The sequence below is a fragment of the Halichoerus grypus genome, chromosome 1, assembly GCF_964656455.1.
Source record: "Halichoerus grypus chromosome 1, mHalGry1.hap1.1, whole genome shotgun sequence".
Classification (NCBI taxonomy): Eukaryota; Metazoa; Chordata; class Mammalia; order Carnivora; family Phocidae; genus Halichoerus; species Halichoerus grypus.
In genome coordinates this window covers 178,423,942-178,435,859 of record NC_135712.1, presented here as the reverse complement: position 1 = coordinate 178,435,859, position 11,918 = coordinate 178,423,942, and positions in this window count along the sequence as shown.

Below are 11,918 nucleotides of genomic sequence, written 5' to 3'. Positions count from 1 at the left end.
CTTAGGACCGAGTTTACAGACCTCCCTGAATTCTTATACCCTCTTCATGAAAACACGTGGATGTCTCTGAGGGATTTAAGCCAATCCGTGTATGGTGAAGCCTTTAGTTTCACCAAAGAGAGCACACTTCTAATATTCATGAGGTTAGTCAAAGGTTCATATTTACACACCAACAACCTCACTTCCAACATTCCGGATGCTAAGGAGCAAAGCTTTGGTTGTTACACAAAATGTGGGAAACAAAAGGCCTTGTAGCAGCCCTCTCCAGAATGAGCCTCTCCGGCCTTTCCTGGACCACGCGTTCTTGACTGGGCTGCTCTCAGTACCACTGGGTACGGACACAGCACTCAGAATGTCACACTAGATCTGTGAAAGGACATTCAAGAAAATGAGAGACATCCTAAGCCTGGAATATAGTTAGTATTCAGTAACTGATAGCAACGAATAGCTCTTAATATCAGTATTGGGACAGGATCATCCCACATCACTACCTCTGCTCAAACTCTTAGCCAGCTTCGACCCCCAGTGTGCTCTATTTTCAAGAAGAAAAGGCCAAATTGGTGAAAAACTAAGAGACCGTAGAACCTCCACCCAATTAGCACTTGCAAACGCTAAGATCAGGAGGTCTGTATTTCCAAGGCGCACCATTAGGAATAAGGAGTGGTGGGTATGGCAATGAGCTATCCAAATCCCCCTTAAGGAAGGAGGCACTCAGGCTCCCAGCTTCTGGGAGAGCTGCCTGCAGATGGCCCTTAGCTGTCACTGCTGTAAGGGAACTGTCTTGGCCAGAGACAGCTGCCTCCTCTCCAAAGCCTTGCTCCCTTCCATGGGGGCATCAAGACACTCTCCCCACCGCCGACTCCAGCTCCAACTCAGATGACTCTGAAGGTCATTCCCAGGCAAGAATTCCCTGGAGAGGTGGTTGAGGCCTTCTTTGTGACTGCATTGCAGCTCTATTTTACCCTCTGCCTGATTCTCCTCCCCCTCCCTTGCCCTCCCCTCCTCTCCCCTTCCCTCCCACAGATGTTGCCTCCCGCTCACCAATCCCTACCTCAGAGCTGGCCCCCAGGGGGAACCCAATATGCAAAAGGGAGATGGGGAAAATTGAGCTGCACCACAATTGATGGTATTCAGAATTCAGATCTGGGGCTCATGGCGAGTCAGGGATCCTGACGGTCTTCAGGGAAACGCCAGGAAAAACCCCTGAAGCCTGGCCCCCGAGGGTCAGCACGTAGAGGCAGGGATTTCCACTTTTCCACGCTTCTTCCAGTAAATAGCTGGGTGAAACCAGATTCAAACCTCAAGCCCACCTACCTCTGGAATCTCTCCCTTCCCAGCTTTCTTTTCAAATGTTTTTCAAGAAACCAAATGCTCAGGAGTGAGGCTTCAAGTGCAAATGGATTCTGTGATGCTCAGAGGCAAGTGGGGCATCGTAGAGCCTTTCAAGTCACTGGTCCAAGCCTGCTACTGTCAGCCGAGGAAACCAAGGCCCAGAACGGGGGAGAGACAAGCCCAAAGTCTAAGTGATGGTGGTGGAGTTGGGAGAGAACCCTAAATCTCCCAGCTCTGTCCAGAATTTTCTCATCTACTTAACTCCACTGTGAGGAAGGCAGAAATGGAGGGAGGGAGGGATGGGAAGAGGGGTAGAGCAAAGACTTTTACTCACAATCCCATGGCCTGGAGCAAAGCCCACCTCAATGAGAACACAAGTAGTCACTTTTTATGGAGCACATACTATAGTAAGCACTCTGGCTCTTTTAGACCATAATCTCATTGAATTGTCACAATAACCCAATAAAGGTGTGTATTGTTATTATACCCAGATCATAGGATCAGACTCGGGTGAAGTCATTTGCTCAGGGATTCCCAGCTGACAATGACGGGACAATTTCATTTTGGAGTTCTCTCTCTTCCCTAGTGTAATTTGCTGTTCCCTGCTCTCTTTTTCTAGCCCTCTGGAGACTTAATTTCTTTCCTTGGTTTGTTACTCCTCCTCTCAGTTTCAGAACTACAAGAGGAGGAAAATTATCTGTCCTGTTAATGAGTGTTTAGGATTCTGGCAGCCTCGAACAGTGGGAGGAACTTGAGATCAGAAGGTTCTGGATTCAAATTCTGACTGTCACTTACTAGCTCTGTCCCCTGTCTGAGCCTCCAGCTCCCTACTGGTAAAATGTTAAGTAGACAACTTGTGACTGTAAACACTTACATCCTACCAGAGCAAAGCCTTTCAGGCCCTCCTATTCCAATCGGTCCTCACCCACGGAGTTAGGAGTAAAGATGGTCTTAGGGCTGATAATTACTGTAACAGGACGAAGTGTGAGGAGGGAGAAGGCAGTTGATATTCAACACAGTCAACCAACTGATAGCCATTGGCCTTGCCCTTGTAGCTCAGTTTTCCCATCTGTGCAATGGGAATGAAGATAACAGAACCTGCTTCTCAGGGGTGTGGTGAGGTTTGAATGAAATAACGTGCGGGAAGTGCCAAGCCTGGTACCTCACAAATGATCAATGAATAGTACTGTTATTATCATCATCCCAGGGACAATGGCTGGTGAGTCTTGAGAGTCACCCCTGGACACAAGCTGTATCATGGAGAAGAATCTGGACTAGTGGTTCTGAAACGTTAGCATGTACCAGAATCGCTTGAAAGCACTGCTGACTTCATGGGTGCTTAGAGGACTCCAGGTTTTGTTCAATGCTTTGCTGTCACCTCCTTGAAATTCTTAATTTCTGAACAAGGGACCTGTGTTTTCCTTTGGCATCGGGCCCCACAAATTATGTAGCCAGTCTTGTCTGGAGAACTTATTAAAACACAGAAAAGTGAGCCAACCTCCAGAGTTTCTGATTCAGTAGGTTTGGGAGGTAAGCCCCCAGATTTTGCATTTCTAACAAGTTCCCAGGTCATGTCTGTACTACTGCTCTATGGACCACATTTTGAGAACCAATGATTGAGACAGTGGCTGTGAACACGGGTTTTACATGAGAATCACCAGGAACGTGCCTGGGCTCCACCTTTACCCAGTGGTAAATAGAATTGTTCTGAGTACACTCCTGGCTTCAGTAGTTTTGAAAAGCTTGCCAGGTGATCCTAATGGACAGCTGGGACTGAGAACCACAGGGTTACAGCGGAGAATCCTGACTTCCACTCAGGAAAAGGAACCCCTGAAGGCATTACCCATCCAGCCCCAGGACCCATCTAGACCCAATGCGGTGGGGAATCTCCAGAGAGGGGGCAAGGAGGCTGTGTGTTCAACACACACCTCAGATGATTCTTACCTTGGGACAATGTAGGAAAAAACATTTGGAGTGGCATTCCTCAAGCTTTAATGTGCATTAAACACCCCCAGGAAACACCTGGGATCTTGTTAGGGAACAGATTCTGATCCAGGTGGTCTGGGGGTAGGGCCCAGGAATTTACATTTCTCCTTTGCTCCCAGGAAATGTTGATACTGCTGGCCCAGGGACCACACTCTGAGAAGCCCAGATCTAGGGCTGGAGAAACAAGAAAGTGATGGGGTGGCTAAGATTTTGGTGACGCCATCCCCAATTGTCCAGTCCAATAAGTTGGAAAGAAGGTAATGTACCTGTGCTTCTGCTGGAGCATAATGTCTTTCACTGGATGAAGCTCTATGTGACACACATTCCAAAATAGAGTCTGAGAAGTCCCCTCATGGTGCTCCCCTCATTCTGCAAATAAAAACCTCAGTGCATCTGTAGGGTTTAAGAGGCCAATACTAACCCCCGGAGGAGTTCCTGTGCTCGACCCATCAGAGCCTGGGCCAGAGACATGGCTTCTATTCCTAGCTCTACCATTTGCTGACTTTGAGACCTGGGAAGAGGTCAACGCTCTTATCTGAGCTTCGATCTTCTCGGTAGTGAGAGGGGCATAATACCCATTATTATTACAGCCTCTTCTATCGCTGCTTCTGGACATCAGAACATGAAAGATGTTCTGATAGCAAAATTCCACACCACACATCATGCCTGTTATTTCTGCATACTAGCAGGTTCTTATGTAACCTCTTCTCAACTTTCCCACACCTTCTACGTGACACAGACTAAGATGTGACATGCCTCATGGCCCTGGAATGCTTTCTCTTCGATGAATCCACACACTTTTATTGAGCCCCCCAGGAACCTACCACCTGGGTGAACTAAAAATAGAGACATGAAGAGGCAGTGAGGATGAATGGCAAGTGAGACCGGGTTCTCTTAAAAAATTCTCCAAAATGTGGAAACCAGGCAGAGTTGCCCCAAGAGTGGGTGGGGAGGAGTGTCCAGGTAGAAACAACCTGAACAGATGAGCTGTATTTAAGGGTTAGTAAGGATCCAAGCTGGTAGGATGTGATGTCGGAACAGGTCATCTTAGGGTCTCCTCTAGCCACCATGCCCCTAACCCAGCTCACTCCTGCAGGGAAACTGAGGCTCCAAATAAGGAACTGTATCGATGAAGCAGCTTTCAGTTCAGGTAACAAACACAACAGTCCCACGGAAGCCTGAAGCACTGCCTAAGCCAGAGATGATTTTTTTTTTTTTTTGGCAACTGAAATGACAAGTGCCCAGCCCACCTGTAGGCCGAGCAGTCACCATCTCCTTCGCCAGAGCGCTGTCATAAATTAATCTTTAATTTCCACCGCCAGGTCTGTGGTGCAGCTAATCATGACCACTAATTGCTACGACAAGCTTCTCCCTTCTCTTTTTATGTTTCCATATTAGCCTGTTTAGTATGCTTTGTGTCTGTTTATTTTATAGCCGGAAATACTTTTAATAGCCTAGTAAATTGAAAATGGACTTTACTACCATCTGACTTTACCAGAGTTTTACAACCATTCAATTAATGGTATCAGTAATCTTCCTTCATAATTAGGCGGTTAGTAGCTTTGTCAGGCACTGCTGTTAACTAAATTAGTACTCAGCATCCACCTAATCGTATTTTGGGGGGCTCCAAATGGGAAACCCTCAAGCTCGGGGGCTGCCAGGATGGAGTGCCACGATTAGCTGGCTGTAAATACCGCCTGCAAATATATGGTTTATTATAGTGATAACGGGCATTTGTAGCTTACATAAATCTGAGCATTCCTGCTGACAGAGGAGAAATGGTTTTCCCTGGTTGCTAGGAAATAGAGTTCCTGGGTCTCACATGCTTCACTGCCTTCTCCAGGCAGCTGATGGATTCTCTACATGAGGGGATGGCAGCCGTTAGCCACCCCAGAGCGAAGGTAGAGAGCATCCAATGTGATGCCCCCCGTGTGCACACCCGAGGGGGTGTCCTCGGGGCCAGAGGACGCCCGTGCATTACAGCTGTGCAGAAAAGGCAAGCAGAGGAGGGAGCTAGAATGTGGGAACAATGATCTGAAGGCTGATTTTTAATGTCGGGAAACAATCACAGTCTCGTATGCCGGAGAATTTCTGCCAAATGTCATACTTTGAAAGGAGACAGATTGTGGAGGCGCGTGCGAGATTGGCAACTGGTAACATATAACCCAGTGGTCCTATTTCCATATCTGCAGCAATTAAGGCCCCCCAGATGTATTTGGGTATTTAACCAAAATTAAGTGCCTCTGAATATATTAACAAATGCTCCCTGTTAGAAATAGCCCGACCCCAAATATTTCCCATAATTAAAAAAGCAAAAAGACCGTAATTTCATAATGCAGGCACATTTGAATGAAACTTGAGTAAATTATTCAGCTAGGTTTCTGACACTCTCCTGAATGTTCAGATAGTGGATTCCAAACACTGACTACTTACTACCAGAATTCCATTGAAAAAAATCTGCCTATCTGCCAGCCTTCCAAAACTTCTGAATTCTGACAACACTTGAAACTGGACTGAGTTGTAGGTTCTTGGGATATCAAGAGGCCCTCACTAAAGGTTCGGAAAACAGGGTCTTATGGGAACAGGGGAAAGCAAGTGGATCTATCTAACTGAAAGCACAGTGATGGTTTAACTGACTTCAATCAGGAATTCAGTACCATAGAAGGAAAGTAAGGCCTGAGTTATGACCCTGCCACTGCCTATGACCAGGTATGTGGCCCTAGGCAACCTGCTCACCTTCTCTGGGCATGCTTTCTTCTTCACAAAATGGGGATAATAATATGCGCTCGGAGAATTGTTCTGAGGATTAACAGGTGTCAAATGATGTAAAGAAAGCACTCGGTGCAGGTTAGGGCTGCCACAAATGTTGGCTAGCACATCCTCCTTCTTATCCTTTAAAATGTCCTAACCAGACTCCACCCCTTTCCATTCAGTTCAGCAAAAGCCAAATTCTGCAAAAGACACAAAACTAAAGCCCTCTTCGCAACGCCATTCAGCTACTGGACTCTTCAATCTCCGGAGCAAAACAAAAACCAAAGCCCTGTAGTTTGGGGGAAACTAGGTCTTTTCTCAAATGTGTAAGGAGCGTCTGAAATTTCTATCATGTGGGCCTCCCTAAAATGGCCTCTGGAAGCCATACACACGATGAGACTGAAGGTAACACAGAAGTCTGGACCGACTCCCTGGCCGACGAGACTTCTAAGGAGGCGATGTACACCATGAGCAGTTTGCCAGGATTCCTCCAGTCCCAGCAAAATAAGAAGCATATTGGTGGACACAGACTCTTCCATCCCTGAAGACCGTTCCCTAATAGTTAAGGAGAAGTGACTCCCATCTTTGCGACAACAAAACATCTTGCTCACTTGTAAGAAACTAAGGAAGGTCAGGGAGGTACAGGGAGGCAAGGGAAGGTTGGGGGCAGCCTGTAGAGGTGGGTGAGAACTGTAGGGTGAAGAGATTTAGAAATCCCTTGAATGGGGTAGGTTTTGATTTGCGAGCAATGCAAAAGCATGAAGGAGCCTGAGGTGGAGGATTCACAAGGTCAGAAGAGGTAAGGATGTGACGGAGCAGAACACAAGGGCTGAGCCGGGCAGAGTTCAGCCTGCCGAAGACTGTGGACGGGGTGGAATGTGCCAGAGTTGTCGCTATAAAGGTGCCTGCCGTGTGTGTGGTGGGGGAAGAGGGGTGGGCAGCAGGAGGCAGTCTGACAAGGGCTGATGGCATGGGCCTGGGAGGACACAGCCTGTGAAAACCCTATGGGTACTCAGCTGTGTCAAGCTAAACTGAGGAATGAGGGTGTATACGTGTAATTTATGTACCTGTTTAAACCCAGAGCTTGCAAATAAATTTAGCTCCTGGCCAACAGCCTGAGCACGTGTGTTGGGCTGGAGGACTGCCATGGAGGACAACCAGAGTGGAAATTGAGAACAGATGACATCCTGTGCGATCACTCTTTGGAGAAAAGCCACCACCCACCACCACCACCATCCACTCTGCCATCAGCATCCACCCACCCAGGCCCAGGGAGCTGCTATCAGGCGAGGGTTCCTGGGACAGAGCTTAGCCTCCCTCCCAAGCTGCTTTGTCTTCTTCCAAGGCCACATTTACCAACTGTGTGAACTTGGGCAAATCAGTCTCTCTAGCTTCAGTTTCCTCCCTGAAAAAATGGAAATGATAAAACTGTCTACCTTATAAGGATTAAATAATTCAATATATATGTAGAACACTTGGTGCTTAGTGTGACACTCCGTAAGTACTGGGTCAAGGTGGGGGGCTGTGATCATGACCATCACAATGGCCGAAGAAAGCCTTTGCACCCTGCTCGCCCCACAGTCATTCAGTGCCCACCTTCTAAGGGTTCCTGCAAAGGATACAAAGATAACACACAACCTCTCTGTTCCAGGAGTTCCCCAATATTTGCATTTTAAACTGGAGCTTTAAATAATTTAACCCCAAAACGGCAGAGAACTTTGAGAATTTCTTGCACCTTAGTAAGGCCACAGAATGTTCTGGGCAAGACTTTTGGGCAACTGTTGCTTCTTCATCCCACAAATGCCAGGAATTTCACTTTACCCTCCTGGCAACCCAAGGAGATAGGAGCTATTATTGCCGCCCCTGCTTTATAGATGGAAAAAAATATATTGCTCTTAGTTACACAACTAATAGTTACACAACTAATAAGGACAGAGGTAGGATTTGAACCTATTACCGAACTCCTAGAGATCAATCTCTAGACCACTGTGTGTTCTAATCTAATTAGATATGGATGCCCAGGCAAGGAGAAGGTGGTATAAATTGCGGCAAGACTAATTAAGGAAGGTATTTCTGAGAGCAGACACTAAGACAAATGGGAGAGGGTCAGCCCAGGAAAAAGGTAACACTCTTCCTAAGTTTAACGTTTCTGTCTTGAAGCAAGAAATCAATGAAATAACTTCTCGACGTACAATACCCATTGGACACATGCCATTCTGCCTCTCCGGGGCCTGGAGTTCAGATGTTACTGCCTCTGATTAGCCCTGGAAAGCTTACAGCACAAGGACACCTTCTCACCAAATACCGAAGGAACAAAATGCTCTCTCCTACAACTCCCTGGGCAGTTCTGAGCACGGGGCAAGCTTTAACATGCCAACTATTAGACTGGTAATAAAGCAAGGTGATTAAATGCTTAGAACCTGGGGGTTCCAGTCGGTTGCAGTTAGGAGCAGGACTGCCTTCCCCCTGGGGTTGAGTTTGGAAATGAGTGGAGGTAATTCTGGCTGTCCCAGTGGCCCACTGAGAGGCCCCCTTGGCATTTCGTGGGCAAGGGCCAGGCTTGCTGAACATCCTGTAATGCATGTGACAACCCCTCTCAAAGAATCCCCCAAATATCAATCCTGGTGAGAAACCACGGGAGACATCTCCAGGTCCCAAACCCTCCGTAGCCACCAACCGTGGCCGTGCGGCTGTGCTGAGAAGCACCTCTCTCTGACTACAGACCTGGAGATGGTGACAGAGAGCCACCTACTCCTGGGTTCACAAACAGGGAGGTCAGCTTTCCCTCTGTCTTAGTCTGCTCGGGCTGCCATGACAAATCACTAGAGAGTCAGTGGCTTAAACAAAAGAAATTTGTTGACTCCTAGTTCTGGAATCTGGAAAGTCCAAGGTCAAGGTTTTGCCTGATTTGGTTCCTGGCGAAGGGTCTCTTGCTGGCTCGCAGAGCGCTGTCATCTGTGGGCTCCTGTGACCTCTTCTTTGTGTATACATGTACAGACAGGGGGCCAGCAGGCTGTGCGTCTTCTTAGAAGGGCACTAATCCTATCATGAGGGCTCTGCTCCCGTGACCCCTTCTAAATCTAATTGCCAGCCGAAGCTTCCACCTCCAAATCCCACCACATTGAGGGTTTAACATGTGAATGGGGGTGGCAAAATTCCTCGCTGGGAGGTCTTACTCCATGACTATTTGAACCTTGCAGAAAGGGAAAATTACTCAGTTATTTTTTCATGCAAAGTCAAGAACTCAGGCTAAAAAGCAGGTAACTATGGGCCCCAGCCACAGAAGGCATTTTAGGAGACAGGCACTGATAGGAAAAGAAAGTCAAGCTCAGAGAATTCTTCAACAATACATGGAATGAAATACTGGTGAAAATTTGAATAGTTGTCCAGCACACACCTGTGGCATGGCTACCTGGAAATCTAGCCCTGCGGTGCTCATTTACTTTATGATTATTGAAAAGCTTGAAATGGTGAATGTAAGAGCTTCCATTATGTCATTCCATGAAGTTTTCTTTTGAGAAGAATAGGGCGTGGGAAGGGGTCCTTCCAAAATCTGTGGCCTGTGATGTCTTCTGAAGGCTCCGGCCACGCCTTCCTGGTAGACCATAGTATCTTGTGGGCAAGTGTTCTCAATAAAATCTAAGATTCTACACTGAGAAGTAGTTCTTTTCTCTTTCTCAAATCCATCTGTCAAGATCCTGCATTAATACCCGGGAAGGGGGGGATCTACTCATATCAGTCAGAATCTTGTTGTTTTCAAATGATGGAGCCCCCATCCCAATTTGCTTTGGCGAGAAACAGAGTTCATCACCCTGACATCGGAAAGCCCTGATATGTTTTGGCTTCAGGCACAGCTGGATCCAGACGTTTCAGTAACATCACCAATAGGTACCAGCCCCTCTCTGCCTCTCTCCATCCCTTCACTTTACTTTCTTCTACACTGGCCTCATTCATTCTCGGGGCAGTTATTCCTTTGTCGGGGCACGATGGCTACCAGCTGCTGCTGCTCACTGGTGTGGAGTCCTCTTGATCTTAGCTGCAAGCACCTCCTTCCAGATAGTGTCAGCAAAAGTTCCAGGGAGGACTGCAATCGGTCCAGCTCGAACTGGGGCCCCAAACCCATCACTGTGGCTGGGAGGCAACAGTACCTAGGTCATGGGAGCACTCCTTGGGTCGGTACCACTTGAACCTCATAGCCAGAAAATGGGGGGTTGGGGCAAGCACTGGCAGGGCCCCAACCATAATTCCTGGCACTCACTATTCCTACACCCATAGCTTCCTAGGGGAAGCTATGACTTGTGACTACCTGTGACTACCTGTGAGCTTCCACTAGAGAGGGGAGCATGCTCCACCCATGCTCAGAGAGGGCAGAAGGGTCAGAGAATTAAGACCCCCAGGAGCAGCCCCCAACCAATGGCACACAGGAATGGATGGAAAATACTCCAGCTTCCTTGCCCACCCCTCCCTCAGTGGTACAACTCAGAGGTCTCCCAGGGGTCCCCCACAGGACTCAGTTTTAGTTGCCCATGATGGTGACTTTAACACACCCTCTATTGGCTTCTGGGTCCTCCCTGTTTCACTTGCCCACTCTCCTGCTGCTGACTCCCAGAGCCATCTTCCATACGAACTACTGTAGTCAAGTGCCAGTCTTCGTGGTCTTCTGGGGGGACCCAAACTAAGGCAGGGATGCTGGGGATTCAAAATGCTCTCTCTGTAAGAGGGCGCTGCTATCGCAGAGAGGGCCTTCTTACCCTAGTGTTAGGGGTTCGTATATTTTTAAAAGTATATACTGTGTCAGTCCAGGTCCTCTGAGGAACAGAGGCCAAGATGGGATTAGATATACAAGATTTTCATTATGGAAAACACTCATGAAAAAAAGAGAAAAGGAAGGAGAAGAGGCAGGGGGAGCCTTCAGACCACAACACCCATCTGACCCAGCCTGAAGAAGAGGATGGAAGTGTAGAGAAAAGCATCCTAGGATGTGTGAAGACTAAGGAAAATTCAAGAAGGTCTAGAGCCAAAGTCAGCAACAAAGGAGTCCGTACATCCCAGGAATAAGTTGGCCCCAGTATCCCCGCTCGGTCACTGGCTGGGAGCAATCTGTGGGAAGCGTGGCTTTGGTGTAATGGATCTCAGAGCCCAGGAGCTAAAGTTAAAATGGCTCACACCCAATGTAGCCACATATATTATTAAAGAAACCCCACACATTCAGAAAATTGAGATGCTCTGCTATACCTTTTTGAGTCTGAGCCTCAGAAGCCGATTTGGGGCTCAAATTAAAAAAAAAAAATGCACACGAGCCAGTGGAATCAGACCCCAGGGACCATGGACATTGGTGGCATTAATGGTCCTGCAACAGAGTTGTGGGAGAAAAGCAAGCAGTGAGCAAAGCCCCATTTGGATGCAGTGGCCCCCTGTCCTCTGTAAGCCATAAAGCAGAGCACATTCTTAGTGCAGCAGAAATCCCAATGCCCAACGGTTTTGTTTTGTTGTTTAACAAGTACCTCTTTGAAAATAAATCTGATCAGTTTAATCTCAGAACCATTAAAAGTGATTAAAATCTCATCTTCTAGAAGCTGTTTCAGAAATCCCTAAGGCCTTTTTGTGCATTTCCTTAGAAACACAGTTCCCATCATGTTCGTGAGGGATGGTAGAGAAAGCGGCTCTTTGGAATCCACCCCCCCCATCAGGAAGTCTGTGCTTCCTGCCAGCAGAGCACTTTCCATTCCCAAACCTGCCAGGGTGGTCCCCATAACTGCGCAGTCCAGACCAGGGCTAGTCAAACTACAGCCCCTGGTCCAAATCAGATGCTGCTTGGTTTTATGAATAAAGTTTTATTGGAACACAGC